Consider the following 16,094-nt stretch of genomic DNA (forward strand, 5'->3'; position numbering starts at 1 on the left):
ATTCCCTCCCCCCTTCACCCTAAACTTGCACTTGCCTTGATGTCTGTTTTCCTTTATTCCTATTGCTTGTGTCAAAATTGTTAAGAAATTTTCTGTCCTCACATGTCACACACTCACACCGACAGCTTATCATCTTGTCGTCACAAGTGGGCTGTAGGGGTTTGGAGGTGTGATCAGCTTTTTGCGGTGTGTATCTGTGCACACATATGCACATGTGTGTAAATGCACATCTACAGTGCACCTTGTTCACTCCTTCCCTCTGCTTCTAATATGCACTAGCTTAGACAGTGTGAGATAAATTGGTGGAAGGGAGAGAATAATGAACATGTGAGCGATCCCGTCTTGGGGCAAAGGCAGTAGGACATTAAAAAGGTAAAGGGACCCCTGATCATTAAGTCCAGTCGTGACTGACTCTGGGGTTGCGACGCTCATCTCGCTTTATTGGCCAAGGGAGCCGGCATACAGCTTCCGGGCCATGTGGCCAGCATGACTAAGCCGCTTCTGGCGAACCAGAGCAGTGCACAGAAATGCCGTTTACCTTCCCGCCAGAGGAAGTTTTTCCTGCCAGAGGGAGTTTTTACCTATTTATCTACTTGCACTTTGACGTGCTTTTGAACTGCTAGGGTGGCAGGCGCAGGGACCAAGCAACGGGAGCTCACCCTGTCGCGGGGATTCGAACCGCCAACCTTCTGATCAGCAAGTCCTAGGCTCTGTGGTTTAACCTACAGCACCACCCGCGTCATTAGAACTTTATAAATTCTAGTTCCTTCCGACCTTGTGCTTTTATGTATGAGCACAACCAAGGCAGAGAGAATGTGCTGGGTGACTGCATGCATGTGTTGCACAGATGGATGGATGTGCTGATAATGTTTTGTGATGGGTGCATACCTGTGTCCATGTGAGACCACAGGTATATGCATATGTGCTCCTGACACAAAGCATATAAATTTGTTTAACATGTGTGGGATACACAAAAGTGAATACATGGAGTGCTTTTCTACTAGAGAAAAGGTGCCAGTACTTATTATTACTCACGTTATAGTAAGTGCCATGATCCTAATAACATTTACAGATGTTGAGGTGTTCCAAAGGCATTTGTGTTTCTCTCTTAGTAACATTGTGCTGTATCCACGGAGCTGCATATTTTGTGTGATTATGACTAGGGATGCCAGAGAATTCTGGAAGAAACAGAAGTGGGAATGGAACTTGCCAGGTTTGCTTATTTGTCCTGTATCCGGAATGCAAATCAATCCAGTGAATACGATGTGAATATTCAATGTGAATATTCACTGTTGACAATTGTCCCATTTGCACTGAAATGAATGATGTGGAACAACATGATAATATAAATAATTGCATAATTAATTACATAAAACCGCAGCACAGCGAACAGCAAGCTGAACGTCAGTGGAAACAGCACTGCATCCTACCATGACAGATCAGAATGGAAATCAAAGCCTTTTCACAGCCCTAATCATAACGTGCAGTGCCTGTATATATCCATATATGAATATATATCCATATGAAAGGTGTGGCATATAGTGCATTTATTTATCTATGAAGTGTGGGGCTTGTGCAAGCATGTTACAGGCAGTGAATTTTTATATGCATAGTATTTTGGTTAGGAATAACCTCATAGGTGCTACATGGGGTTCTACAGGTTGAAGATGGTAAACATGAATAGCTGCTTTTAATGTGTCATTTTATTTGTCACATTTATTTGTCTCACCCTTCCAAAGGCCCGAGAGAGAGTGACTTGCCAAACCCATTCACTTTTTATTCTCTTGTCCCCTCTGTTTCATACACAAACTCTCTCCCTCCCTCCTAGAAACAGTGTTTGCAGTTTCTTTTGGCCCAGTCCCAGGTTGCTCCTGCATAAGCCTATCCCTTTAATTCCACTTTGTGGGAGAGTTCTTTCAGTTCCCTTATACTCAGCACATCAAGGATTCCCACTGTCTTGGCACATCAGCTTCATCAAGGTCCATAATTCATAACTGTCTCATGTGGTGAGATTTGCAACTGGCTCCCCTTACTGGTACCAGTGAGGGGCTAAGCTGCCAACCGGTGGGAGCAATATTCTTCTGAGTATCCTTGCAGGGAGGTAGAGGAGAGTAATGATTTTGACTTCATATGCACTGGAATAAATATCTGCATCTAAACTGTTATCTCTCCACAGTGCATAAACAAGTCCATACAAGTAACTTGCTCACTTCTGACATGGCTCCATTTATCCATGTCTGTCTATCTAGTTGGGGGATGTGGGTGGCACTGTAGGTTAAACCACAGAGCCTAGAGCTTGCCGATCAGAAGGTTGGTGGTTTGAATCCCCGTGACAAGGTGAGCTCCCGTTGTTCGGTCCCTGCGCCTGCCACCCTAGCAGTTCAAAAGCACGTCAAAGTGCAAGTAGATAAATAGGTAAAAACTCCCTCTGGCAGGAAAAACTTCCTCTGGCGGGAAGGTAAACGGCATTTCCGTGCCCTGCTCTGGTTCGCCAGAAGCGGCTTAGTCATGCTGGCCACATGACCCGGAAGCTGTACGCTGGCTCCCTCAGCCAATAAAGTGAGATGAGTGCCACAACCCCAGAGTCGGCCATGACTGGACTTAATGATCAGGGGTCCCTTTACCTTTTATCTATCTAGTTATCTAGTGGTTTCCTAGAATTTAGGAATCCTCGCGCCAGCTACAAAACCCCACCTATGAAATCTTATTCCTTCCCTAGTCAGGGACAGAACACTGAAGTTCTGGAATGTAAAGCAAAGAAGCCATTAACACACAAGTCAGCCAACCCATACCTTGACAAAGTCACTTGCCCCATAGGTGTACGGTTTGCATTGTCAGTGGTAGGACCTATAGCAGCAAGAACAACAAAGAACTCATTTTATCACCTTGTTGTTAGGATGAGACCCTAATCTAATGTTCCAAAACTATTTCAGTATTTTTAGATCAGCCTATCTCCCTCTCTCTTTTAAGTATAGCTCTGTTAGGGACTGTACTATGTTTGAGGTTCATCTACATCATATGACTGGGAGAGGATTAATAGGAAAGTGTCTAAGATGCTCCACTTTAGAAAGATGTTTCCCCTGTGTCCATATTAGACTGATAGCCCCTTTGGGCAGGGGCTTGTTAAACCTCAGGCCTTTTGTGTTATTTCTCATGATTCAATGTGGATCAGTATTTGATATTAACTTCTTAACTTTAGTACCTTATTTCTGATTATATTATTTACTGTACAGAGTGTATTTGAATGACTTTGTTTATTTAATTATGATACACTTATTCTTGCATGTGTGTGTATCATTTTTTAAAATAAGATTCCAATTATGTATGTTTCTTTAAACTGCAGATCTAAACTCCACAGGGCTGGTCTAATCACTGAACTTTACTATCTTCTGATGCAGTAAGTGGTTAAGTATTCTGGAAGAAAGAGCCAATTGTTCCAGAAAGATTTACAGTGAAGTTGATGTGTTATTGATTAGCTAATCAAAGTTGGAGCTTGTTTCTCAAGTGGTATTCTGGAATGTTCAAAATCACACTAGAATTTCAATACTAAAGCGTAAGCTAAAAGAAATAAAAGAATGGAATCTTGTCAAATTGGAAACATGAGGAAGTAGAGATGCAAAATGTAGAACTTTCTGGCATGGTTGTCAAGAACTGTGGGTGCACATGTGTGCAGTACACAGATTGGATCTGGGACTTGTTAATGTTCTGATGCAGTCTTGTGAGGATTAACAAACCTGTGGTGGGGTTACACTATAGCATGAATTTTGGATAACTATGGGTTATTTGCTATCTTTCATAATCAAACAGTTAGTTTTTGTACATTTTAAAGGACTTATGTAACGTTTATTCCTTGAAATGAGTATCCATGAAATGAATTGACCAGCAATCTCTTTTAAGGTTGGGGCAGTTTCAGAAATCAAGGCATATTTCCTTTCATCCTCTGTGGCTTTTATACTGAAGTGGGTCTGAATCAGCCGGCCCAATTAATGTAATGAGATCAGGTTGTGTCTGGCAGCACCAGCCGACATGGTACGATCCTTTTGCCATGAAAAATGAATGTCACATAATTGCAGCCATTGGGTTGGCAAGAGCAACACCCGAGGTGGCTGTTACCCTCGCAGGACGTTTTCAGGGGGAGAGCCATTGCAGAGCTATTACGACTTTGCAATTAGGTGGGGCAATGCGTTTATTAATTAGGCCTTCTCTTCCCAAGACTCATTTAATTATCATCCCAGGCTTCGCAGATGCTCCCCTTTGCTTGGGGCTGAGAGATGGATTCGTACATGACTCACAATGTCCCAGTTGTTGCCACATGTGTGTTCAAGTGACACTTTAGACTGAAGTGGCCATTGTAATGGAGATGATGACAAAGCGGGGGGAGCAGATGTGTGAATCCTGAAGTGGCAAAAAGAAGGGGGAGGCAAAAGAGAGTGGTAAACAGAAGGCTAGGAAGTTGAAAGGTGACTGTGGCCATCTTTCAACCTTGTTGTTTCATATTTATGTGGTATGCATTATCACTATAGCAGTACAACGGCATTGGGTAAATTATAAACCTTAAAAAAGCAAGTCACTGTCAGGGACTGGGCAGAGGTGGAATGGTGGAGACCATCTCCCCATCCTGACCCTTCCAGGGAGGAGGAAGAGGTAGACGGTATAGATTTACAACAGGGAGTTGAGGGAGGTAGCAGCTCAGAGGCAGATGAGGGGGAAAGATGGGAAAGCATGGGAGAGGCGGAACAACACGCGGCTGACACATTCTCATTAGAAAGCATTCCAGACCCTCCATCTCCGAGAACCCGGTGAGCCTTAAAAGTAGGAAAGCAAAGAGCTCAAAGACAGAGGGAACGTAGCAGCACCTGTAGAAGAGGTGATGAGAATGACGAATGAGGAAGTGGGAGAGATGGGGGGGGGTGCTGGGTGTGTGTGCAGATTCACTCATAGACAACGCCATTATCCAAGAGGCTGGGGTCTATGGCCTCTCTCTGTAAAGATTGAAATAAAAAAGGTCTGTAAGAAACTTTTCCTTGTCTTTATAATTTCCTGGGCAACCAGCCGGGAGCAGCTGACAGCATCCTGACTGTCACATAGTTTTCAAGCCCACTTTTGATTGGAACTTTCTTGACAGGTGATTTTTTTTAAAAAAGTGTTTGCTTGGGGTTCCAAGTGCTCCAACATACTAATAAATATGAAGGGTAATGGACTCGACAGCTCAGTCCTATGCATGTACATTCACAGGTTCTGCTGGGTTCAATGAGACTTACAGTATTACCAGGTAAGAATTATAGGGATGTAGCTTGAAGTTTATTTTTTATCAATGGGAGGGGATCTTCAGTCTGTTCTCTGTCATTTCTCAAATTAATTTTCAAAGCACAAAACCACCATCTAGATGAACATGCACTACTGGTTCAGCTGGAGTATTTTAGCAGTGATTTCCATGACAGTGATTTGTTAGCTGCTCTACAATATGGTGGCTGTTGCAGAGACTGGCAGGGTCAATGTTATCCTATGCATGTGTTATCTTACACATGCTTACTCAGAAATAAATCCCACTGTATTCAATGACAGCATAAAGGTAAAGGTAAAGGACCCCTGACCATTAGGTCCAGTCGTGGCCGACTCTGGGGTTGCGGCGCTCATCTCACTTTATTGGCCGAGAGAGCTGGCGTACGGCTTCCGGGTTATGTGGCCAGCATGACCAAGCCGCTTTTGGCGAACCAGAGCAGCGCACAGAAACGCTGTTTACCTTCCCGCTGGAGCGGTACCTATTTATCTACTTGCACTTTGACGTGCTTTTGAACTGCTAGGTTGGCAGGAGCAGGGACCGAGCAACAGGAGCTCACCCCGTCGTGGGGATTTGAACTGCCGACCTTCTGATCGGCAAGCCCTTGGCTCTGTGGTTTAACCCACAGTGCCACCCGCGTCACTAATGACAGCATAGTGTGCAACAAAGCAGTATAATTCCAGTCTCATACCATAGCTGTCTTCTACTATATTCTTCAGTTGCATTAGAACATTGATGCCTCATAGATGCTGAGAATTCTTCAAGTATATTGACAATTGCTGAGCCAAGGAGAATGTAGCCTGCATATACAAAACCAGCCTTCGCCAACCTGCTGCCATCCAGACGCTTTGGACTCCAACTCCCATCAGACATCAAAACTTCATCAAAAGTCAGGGACTTCCGGGTTAGCGCGATCGGTTAATGGCGGATTCCCTCCGAGCTCCGGAGGGAATCGGCTCTGCTGAGGACGGGTCCTGCCGCGCCGGCGATGCGGGGACCCTTAGAAACCGCAAGCGCGGAAGCCTGCGGACTTGGTGACTCGGTGGGCACCTTAAGCGCCCTCCCTGACCCACGAAGAGCCTTTTTAAAGGCTACGGAGAGGGTTCGGAGAGTGGCGTGGTGCTGTGAGTAGACCGCTACTTCAGTGGAGTGAAGCCGCGAGCCATGGCCGGAGAGCGCTGACTTTCTTCCCAAAATTTGGACTGGAAAACAAACAACCAGTGAGTAGAATGGAATCTGGACTTTAAAATTTTTATCTTTGAATTCGGCACGACCGGGGGATGTGCTAAAGGGAAGTCCGCACCCCCCCTATCTACAAACGATCTAAAGCAAGGATCGGAGAACTATGGTGGAGAGATTGCTGTCTTGTCAGATAAAAGATCTTTCCATGAATTTGACAGAAGAAGTCTTTGTGCTGGAGAGAAAGGGAGGAATGTTGGAACTTTTTGTGTAAACCCCCCCCCCCCGAACCCGGGAGCGTCCTGTGCGGGTGCCAGAGGAAAAAGAATAAGGAGTTTGACAGCTGTCAAAGGAGCTGTCAAACGGGCGGATAAAGTCAAGAATTTTGCTATTTAATAACTCTCTGAACTAAAGGTGATACATTTGAATTGAGGTGGTTGGAAACAAAGTAGTAATAAATAACAAAGTAACGGATTGTTGGAAAAGGACTATTAAGTAATTGGAATCCCCCTAGGGGGAACTATAGACATTACAATGGCTGCAGAGGGAAAATTACTGGCAGAAATAGAAAAAATGTTCTTTCTTGTGGGAATTTTGCAAGAGCAGAGTACGGCTATGAACAAAGAACTCATGACCTTGAACTCTAAAACAAACAACTCTGCTGAATGCATAAAGGATTCGACTGATAAAAAATCTGCAGCTGAACCAGAAGAGATATTTTTGGAATTGACGGAGAGGAAAGAAGGAGTGGAGATAGTTCAGGTGGAAAATACCAACCAAATAAATACCAACCAAAAGCCTATATTGTCAGAAAATAAAGAAGAAGATCTTTGGATTACAAATCTGCGAAAGATGAGAAAGATGAAGAAGGAAGTCCCTGGAGTACTTGGAACACTGGAATTCAAAAGAATAAAGAAACATGAGCGAGACTTCCTTTTTGAGTATGGGAGAGCAGCTGACCTTTTGCAGCAATTGTTTTTAAATATTTTGGATGGAAGAAAATTTGATGTGACTGTGACAGAACTCCTTCGAGACCTGAGGACCAACAAAAAGGATTACCAACAAAATTGGCAGAGAGAGACTGACAGAGAATTGAAGGCCTCGGATGTGAGGAATCCGGGCTAGGAACTGTTTTGTGGACATTTGCTTGGGAAGGGATGGAAACTGAGGTAGGGAGGGAGGGGAGAATAGAATTTCAAAATTTTATGACTTTTGTATTTGGCCAATGTGATCTATAATTAATATAATAAAGGGAGAAATTCGTGGAAGGGAAGTTAGGTCGACCTTAGAAAAAGGATTTAATGTTTATAAGAGAATTGGAATTGGATAAGTTAAATGTGTATAAGTAAAAAGAGTTAAGTTTTAAAAATAATAATAATATGTTTAAGATGATAGACAAGAACTTGCTGAAATAATTATTGGAATTGGGATGTATGAAGAGGGGGTGGGGGGAAGTCAGGGAAAGAGGGTAAAGAAAGTAAGGGCATGAAATTGTATATGTGTTGTCTTTGTCTTTTTGTGTGTGTGTGTCTTTATAAAATGTAAAAATCCAATAAAAATTTTATATATATAAAAAAAACTTCATCAAAAGTCAGAGATGATGGGAGTTTTAGTCAAAAACATCTGGACAGCATCAGGTTGGGGAAATGCTGGACAAGATAAATAGATGCTTCAAACAGTCATTTTTGTGAAATGGCTTGAGAAATGGTCTCCCTGCAGTAATATAATGTCCCGGGAAGGACATGGTAATATGATGTAACCACAAGAGATTGCACTCTGTTCGCATAAACAATTTGATTCCTAGAAAGTGGTCTTGTGAATCAGCTCGGAAAAGAAAATGTGGGTGTGGATGGGGAAACAGAGAGGCTAGTTCATGCACAAACCACTCCTTAATTAGAGACATGAGACTGCATGAGATAGCATGTGGTTCCAGGAACAAAGCTAGTGTTCTGGATCAATTCTCTTTGTTATTCTAGACCTCTCAGCAGCTTTCAACATAATTTGAACACTAAACATTACTGGGTCATCAAATATTGACTCAAAATGTTCTACCCATTTGTCATCCTGGCTGCTTTCCCCTCTGCCCTTTCCATCAGCTGCTTGGGAGATGCCATATATCAGTGGTGGCCAAACTTTTTTTTTTCTGTTGAGGGTTGCACTCAGTTGAGGGTGGTCTCTTGAGGGCTGTATACTGGCAGCACAAGAGGTCAGAGTCAAATGTGGGCAGGGGTAGAACCCAAACAAGCCAGGAGCTCAGTCTTTCTGGCACTTATCTCTCTTTCTCTCTGTTTCTGCCACCCTCTTTTCTTCCTTGCTCTTCTTGGCAAGAGGATGGAAGGAAAGTGTAATGGTTCTAGGGGTTGCTCGTGCATAAGTTGCCGCCACTCCTGGCTAGGTTGCCTGGTTGAACCCTTTCTGTCTGGACAGCCTCTCACCCGTGGCTGTCTCAGTCGCTGGCAGAATCCGTCAGTGGGCATTTCTTGAACTTCTTCCAGCAAAGAAGTTCTTTGACACCAAGTCTCCTCCTACTCTCCCTGCGCGTAAGTCTTCTGCGCAGGGAGGGTGTGGGCAGTGGAGGACCCGTGCTCTCCCTGCTGGTCTCCGGTGAGGAGTCCTGGAGCCTCCTCTCCGATTCCCCCATCTGCCCCCCTTCTCCACTGGTGTTACGCTGATTTCCTTCCCCAGCAGATGGGCTGCCTCTCTCTCTGCTGGGACCCTCTGCGGCATCCCTCTGGAGCCTTCCCTCCGCCTCTGGCTCCGATGGCAGTTCCCTGACAGAAAGCTATAGCCAGATCAACATTTTGTGTCTTGACATGTGTGTTTTAATAAATTAAATAAAAATGACATTCATAGAATTGTAGAGCTGGAAGGGACCACAAGGACAATCTAGTCCAACCTCCTGCAATGCAGAAATATTTTGCCCAACGTGGGGCTCTAACCTATGACCCTGAGATTAAGGGTCTTGTGCTCTATTGGCTGAGCTGTGCACTAGAGTTAAAATGGATCCCCATTCATTCAGATATTCAACTTCTTAAGACTCAGGGAAGGGACCTTAAACAGAAAGCCCTCCGGTGGACAGATGTGCATGCTAACGTTCTTTTAAAAGTTAGACAACAAAACAGGGGAAATGTACCTGAACACAGAGACATTTGGAGCATGAATGATGAGTGAAAGTGTCATTAGGAAGGATTCTATTGTTTACAAGTGTGACAGCCTTGTCTCTGTGTGACTGAGTGACATGTGCATGAAAGTGAAAGTGTGAGTGGGTAGCACTGAGTTACAGAATTTTTTATTTTACATAAAAGAGGGGAAGGTATATGAGCAATACACAGTGAGAAACAGCGAGGAGCAGTATGTTTGGTTTTGAGATCAGGAATACATGTGTCTGTTGAGGCTGAAATTACAAATGCATTTTCACACACTTTAATCATCATAATACAACAATCTTCCCCTACGTCTGTTAATGTGTGTTACCACCACTATTCACAATGTATGCTTTCCCAGCTTCAAATGTCAGCACACCACCCTCCAGTTAGCAGGTGCAGAAGACCCCCCCCCCCAGCTTGCCTTCTCCAGATTTGTGGAACATCAGACTCTGATGATGATGTGGCTGGTGACAGTCCTGACAGTGCTGCCATCCCATTTTTTGCATTACCTGCTTGCTGCTCTATTCTCTCAAATCCCAGAGCTAATGAAATAGTAAGCTGGGAGGATAGTTCTTGTCCATTTCAGTGATGCTGTCTCGGTGTTTCTAACAATTAAAGTATTGCTATGCTTTAATGAAACTGAAAATGCTTTCTACTGACATTTGCAGTGACTGGATAGCAGAGGGTAGGATGTGCTTCCAGGTGACCCATTTATTGAGCATTCACCCTGATTTGTTTGCAGGGAGGTCTGATGCTGCTGCATCAAACCAAGTGTTATCATACACTTTCCAGTGCATTTTGCTATCCCTTTCCTTATTGCAAAAAGTCTTATATTTGAGGGAAGTGGGCTGGTTGCACATAACCTCCCAATTTGCCAGTACAGCGGTACCTCGGGTTACAGATGCTTCAGGTTACAGACTCCTCTAACTCAGAAATAGTACCTTGGGTTAAGAACTTTGCTTCAGGATGAGAACAGAAATCGTGCTCCGGTGGTGGCGTGGCAGCAGCGGGAGGCCCCATTAGCTAAAGTGGTGCTTCAGGTTAAGAACAGTTTCAGGTTAAGAACTGACCTCCGGAACAAATTAAGTTCTTAACCCAAGGTACCACTGTATGTGATTGAATCCCAACCAAAACTAGCAACAGTCCAGAAGTGCCCTTTTATAGGGTCATGCCATAGTTGAAGGCCATGGCAGACTTTGGGCTTTCACATTTCAACGGTGCCCTGTGTGACTCCAAAATTTACCTCTTCTCCCCTCTCACCTTCCGTTCTACATCATTGTTTCAGTGTGCAGTGCAGGTAAACCGGTTTCACCCCCATAAATCCACCTCTAATGGAAAATTGAGGGAGCTGGTCTGCTCCTGTGAGTGATCACTGTCAAAGTAGCACTTTTGTAATGTGTGAAATTGTGAGCAGGTGGGGGGGGGGAGAGTCACTTCCATATGTATATAAGAACATTATAGCCATGCTGGGTCACATGAGGACAATAACCTTCTCCTGTTTATGTTCCCCAGAAACTGGTATTCCGAAGCATGGAAATTAATATACCCACCATGACTAAGAGCCACTGACAGCTTGAAATGGTGGAAACCCCCTTTAAAGCAGTCCAGATGGATATCCATCACTACGTTGAATGGTGTTGCATCCCACAGAAAGCGATTGTAGCGTGGTCAGAGCATTGGACCAGGGATCAAATGCTCACTCATCCACCAGGTTCACTGAGTGACCTTGGGCCAGTCACAGACTCTCAGCCTAACCTACCTCACAGGGTTGTTGTGAAGGCAGAAATGGAGAGGAAAAGCCACCTTGAGTTTTACTTTGCAGGAAAAGTGGGATAGAAATGTCACAAATAAGCAAATAATAGTTCAACCATGTGCTGTGTAAAGAACTGCTTTTCGTTTTCGTGTGCCTTCCAACAGTAATAAAGGTAAAGGGACCCCTGACCATTAGGTCCAGTTGTGACCGACTCTGGGGTTGTGGCGCTCATCTCGCTTTACTGGCTGAGGGAGCCGGCGTACAGCTTCCGGGTCATGTGGCCAGCATGACTAAGCTGCTTCTGGCGAACCAGAGCAGCGCACGGAAACACCATTTACCTTCCCACCGGAGCGGTACCTATTTATCTACTTGCACTTTGACGTGCTTTCAGTTGGCTAGGTTGGCAGGAGCAGGGACCGGGCAACGGGAGCTCACCCCGTCACCAGGATTCGAACTGCCGACCTTCTTATCGGCAAGTCCTAGGCTCTGTGGTTTAACTCACAGCGCGACTCGCGTGGCAACATTAGGCTTCCTTTAATGGCCATGGGTCCTGCTAGCTAGTGTTATGGCAGAGGGAGAAATGTTTCTCTCTTGCCACTTGGGATTGCTCACTAGGTAGACATGAGACCCTTCATCTCGGGATCCTGAGTTTGAGCCCCATGTTGGGCAAAACGATTCCTGCTTTGCAGGGGGTCGGACCAATTGATCCTTGTGGTCCTTTCCACCTCTACATAGCTGTCAACTTTTCTCTTTTTTTAAAAGGGAAATTCCCTTATTCCGAATAGGATTCCTCGCAAGAAAAGGGAAAAGTTGACAGTTATGCACCTCTACAATTCTTCTGTATGCCATACGTTATCTTACGCACCCCTTGCCAGGTCCTCTCCTACGACGAGCCTTCTTCCCGGGCGGGTTGTCCCGGGCCCTTGGTCACCTGCCCTTTTCTCCACTTCTAGGAGATCGTACGGAAGTGAAAGCTGGACCAGTGGCGTAGCATGGGTTGTCAGCACCCGGGGCAAGGCAAGTAATTTGTGCCCCCTAACCCGTGGATTTGTGCCCCCTAACCCGTGGATTTGCGCCCCCTAACCCTAACCCCCAGATGTTGGGCCTGGTGCAGCCGGCCCCCCCTGCACCCCCCACGCTACGCCACTGAGCTGGACCATAAAGAAAGCTGATCGCGGAAGAATTGATGCTTTTGAATTCCGGTGCTGGAGGAGACTCTGGAGAGTCCCATGGACTGCAAGAAGATCCAACCTCTCCATTCTGAAGGAAATCAGCCCTGAGTGCTCACTGGAAGGACAGATTGTGAAGCTGAGGCTCCAATACTTTGGCCACCTCATGAGAAGAGAAGACTCCCTGGAAAAGACCCTGATGCTGGGAAAGATGGAGGGCACAAGGAGAAGGGGACGACAGAGGACGAGATGGTTGGATGGTGATCTTGAAGCTACCAGCATGAGTTTGACCAAACTGCGGGAGGCAGTGGAAGACAGGAGTGCCTGGCGTGCTCTGGTCTAGGGGGTCACGAAGAGCCGGACACGACTAAACGACTAAACAACAACACAAAATCGTTTCAGAGGTGAGTTAACGGCGTTTCAGAGGTGAGTATCCCTGCGCATTCCCCCCCCCCCGCGCGCGCCTGCCTCCTTTCCGCGCCTGCGGTGGGGGTGAGGCGCGCGCGCAGGCGGCGCGTGGGCGGGAAGGGGGCGCCGCTCCCAGCCCCCTCCCCGAGAGGCGCTCTCCAATCCCCGCCAGCCAGCCTCTTATTAAAGTGGCGCTGCTGTCGGGCGGCGAGGCACTCTTCGCCGCGGCTCCTCCGACTTTCCAGCGCGCTTGCTGCTTCTCCTCCTCAAGCGAGCCGAGGCGGGGGCCGACAAGGCGCTCGGAGAGCAGCAGCGCCGTCCTTCGCTGCCGCTGCCCTCAGCCGTCCGCACGAGAGCGCGCGCCGCGGACTTCCCGCCAAATCGCCCTCCTCCGCCAGGTGGGTGATTCTCACGGCCCCGTGGCTGGGAGAGAGGGGGGCGGGGAGGGGGCGGCAGACCCCAAAGTGCGGGAAATGGCTTAGGTATATCTATAAAGTGAGGGGCAGGAAGTTTCAGAGCTCACCGAACTTCATGGATGACGATGCACCATCATTTGGGGGGGGGGGCAGGATCTTCTAAGACAGGGGTGACCAACTCCCAAGAGACTGCGATCTACTCACAGAGTTAAGAACTGGCAGTGATCTGCCCCCTTTGGGGGGGGGGTTCAAAGTTGTTGAGCTTTTCTTTAGGGAGGAGGAAAGCCCGTTTTTAGGGGTGCAAGGCAAAGCTTTTTTTTAAGGGGAGCCAAAGTTATTGAGCTTTTTTTTTGGGGGGGGAGCCAGTGATCTACCACAAATGTCCAGTGATCTACCGATAGGTCACGAACTACCTGTTGGACATGTCTGTTCTAAGAGAACTGCCACTTTTCTCCTCCTGACAAAGTTTTCGGAGCTTTGCAACCAATACTGTGTAGTAATAGTATTATTATTATTAATAATAATAATATATTGTGTAGAGCACAGGGCAAAAATTCTACAGATGTTTCCCCATCACTGAGTTTCTGTCATGAGGAAAGCTCCACCTGTTGAATTTCCACTTGCAAAGAATTTGCTCAAGTCTGGGGGACGTGTGTGTGTGTGTGTGTTTTTGTGGCAGGGTTTGTGCCAATGCGACTCTTTGATCTCCCCGTCAGATTCTCTGGTTCAGCATGCATTTGAGATTGCTGGGTGATGCTTAATAAAGAGAGAAACACAAATTGGTCGCTTCCTAAAATCTGCTAGCCATCCTGCCATATTCTCCATTAGCTGAGGTTTATGGTTGCTCCAAAGTGTGGGGAAATGTGGGTTCTAATCTGCGTCAGTGGCTCTGACTACACACATTGAGGGCACATTTTCCCTCAAAGAATTCTGGGCACTGTAGTTTGCCCCTCACAGAGTTGCAGTTCCCAGGAACCCTTACCAAACTACAGTGCCCAGAATTCTTTGAGGGAAAGAACATGCTTTGAATGTGCCTTAGAGGTATAGCATGGAACCAGTGGATGGGAATCGGTTGTTTTGAATCAATTGCCACAGAGCACGAAGATGCCATATGCATATGTAACAGAGGAAATGGCATATCCAGGCAGGGGTGTCCTCCTCATACACCTGGAGAAGAGAAGCTTTTTATTATTATTATTTTTTCCATGCTTATTGCATACCAAAACACCACCAACACCGGAGAAAAGAAGCTTAAGGGGAGACATGATAACAGTCTTCTTCAAATACCTGAAGAACTGCCACACAGAAGACCAAGCAGAATTTCTCTCTCTCTTGGTTTGGGCTAGAATTCATGGGTGGAAATTGTAGGGAAACAGATTTCAGCTAAACTGTAGAAAAAATGACCGTTTGGCTGGGGAGTAGATTGCCTTGGGAGGTGGTAGCCTGTCATTCACTGGAGGTATTTACTTAGAGGTAAAAGATACTGTAGCATCCAGGGTGTATGAGGACCCCTTTGCTTTGCCCAAGAGACCCTCAGAACAGGCAATAACCCTGAGTCTTCAAGAAGAGCCATGCACAGATATGGAAAATATACACGGCAAAGGTAAACATAGATTTGCTAATGGGTATGTGGTCTAAACCACTGAGCCTTGGGCTTGCCAATCGGAAGATCGGCGGTTTGAATCCCCATGACGGGGTGAGCTCCCATTGCTCGGTTCCAGCTCCTGCCCACCTAGCAGTTTGAAAACACATCAAAGTGCAAGTAGATAAATAGGTATCACTCCGGCGGGAAGGTAAATGGAGTTTCTGTGCGCTGCTCTGGTTTCGCCAGAAACGGCTTAGTCATGCTGGCTTGCATGACTCGGAAAAACTGTCTGCGGACAAACCTCAGCTCCCTCATCCAGTAAAGTGAGATGAGTGCCGAAACCCCAGAGTTGTTTGCGACTGGACTTACCGTAACTGTCAGGGGTCCTTTACCTTTTTACCTTTATATACTCAGCAGGGAGGTGCAGCCTGTCCTGGTTCCCTGGCAAGCGTATCTGCATGATACATATGCTTGCAAAACACCTCGTTATCACATAATTGTGTACACATTTCAAACTTTTTAAGTTAGCAGCCGAAACATGTGATGTAATAAAGAAGAGTAGCCAATTCAGTGTGGTGAATTGCTGTACAAAGTACTGAAGAAGATTGATCTCTATTTTGGAGAGATTGCCAAGCTTTTCAGAGCAAGCACGAGACAGGGTATAGTTGATAGCATAGGGCCCCTGAAGCAGTTGCCCCTCTTTCTGTGCCAGCCTGGCCATGCTGCCTACGAATGTTTTCTTATCAGGATGAATTGTTTGGTAGGCAGGATCAAGTGTTGCTGAGTGCCCAGTTTACTAACTTGCATCTCTGGCAGGACAGCTGCTGAAACTTTGTGCAAGTTACGGTAACTGTTTGCTAAGAGACTGGCTGCATTTTAGAGGAGTAGTTTGTCTTTTGCTTTTCAGTGTAAATGGGTGGGGTTGCTATTTTCAGGGTTATAGCAATTTTGCTCTAAGTGTGGGGAGGTGAACTGTTAGTTTACCAAATGATTTTCCTTTACTGGAGAAAACACTTGGCATGAGACCAAGCAAGTAAGTTTTGAATACCGCCTTTAATCTGGTATATTTTGGGGTGTTTCTCTATAGATTAGAGTATCTCATTTCAGACATAACACACTTGTGCTTCAGGTATGTGTCTAAGCAAATGTGCAACTGG

At 45.8% G+C, this 16,094-nt stretch overlaps 3 protein-coding genes across 3 annotated transcripts in view; 2 read left to right on the plus strand and 1 right to left on the minus strand.

Moving 5' to 3' along the window:
* LOC310840197 (17-beta-hydroxysteroid dehydrogenase type 6-like) overlaps nt 1–16,094 on the minus strand; it is a 257,115-nt gene that overhangs the window by 173,203 nt on the left and 67,818 nt on the right. The window lies entirely within an intron of this gene.
* The window catches only part of LOC310840203 (retinol dehydrogenase 7-like), a 486,845-nt gene that overhangs the window by 94,592 nt on the left and 376,159 nt on the right, over nt 1–16,094 (plus strand). The gene's annotated exons all lie outside the window — the stretch shown is intronic.
* Nucleotides 13,230–16,094, plus strand: part of TAC3 (tachykinin precursor 3) — a 29,254-nt gene continuing 26,389 nt past the window's right edge. The window contains exon 1 of the mRNA XM_083729542.1: nt 13,230–13,334. The gene's annotated coding sequence lies outside the window, so the exon portion shown is untranslated. The remainder of the gene's footprint in view (nt 13,335–16,094) is intronic.

Source organism: Podarcis gaigeae (assembly GCF_964106915.1).
Source record: "Podarcis gaigeae genome assembly, chromosome: 2".
In the NCBI taxonomy this organism is placed as follows: domain Eukaryota; kingdom Metazoa; phylum Chordata; class Lepidosauria; order Squamata; family Lacertidae; genus Podarcis; species Podarcis gaigeae.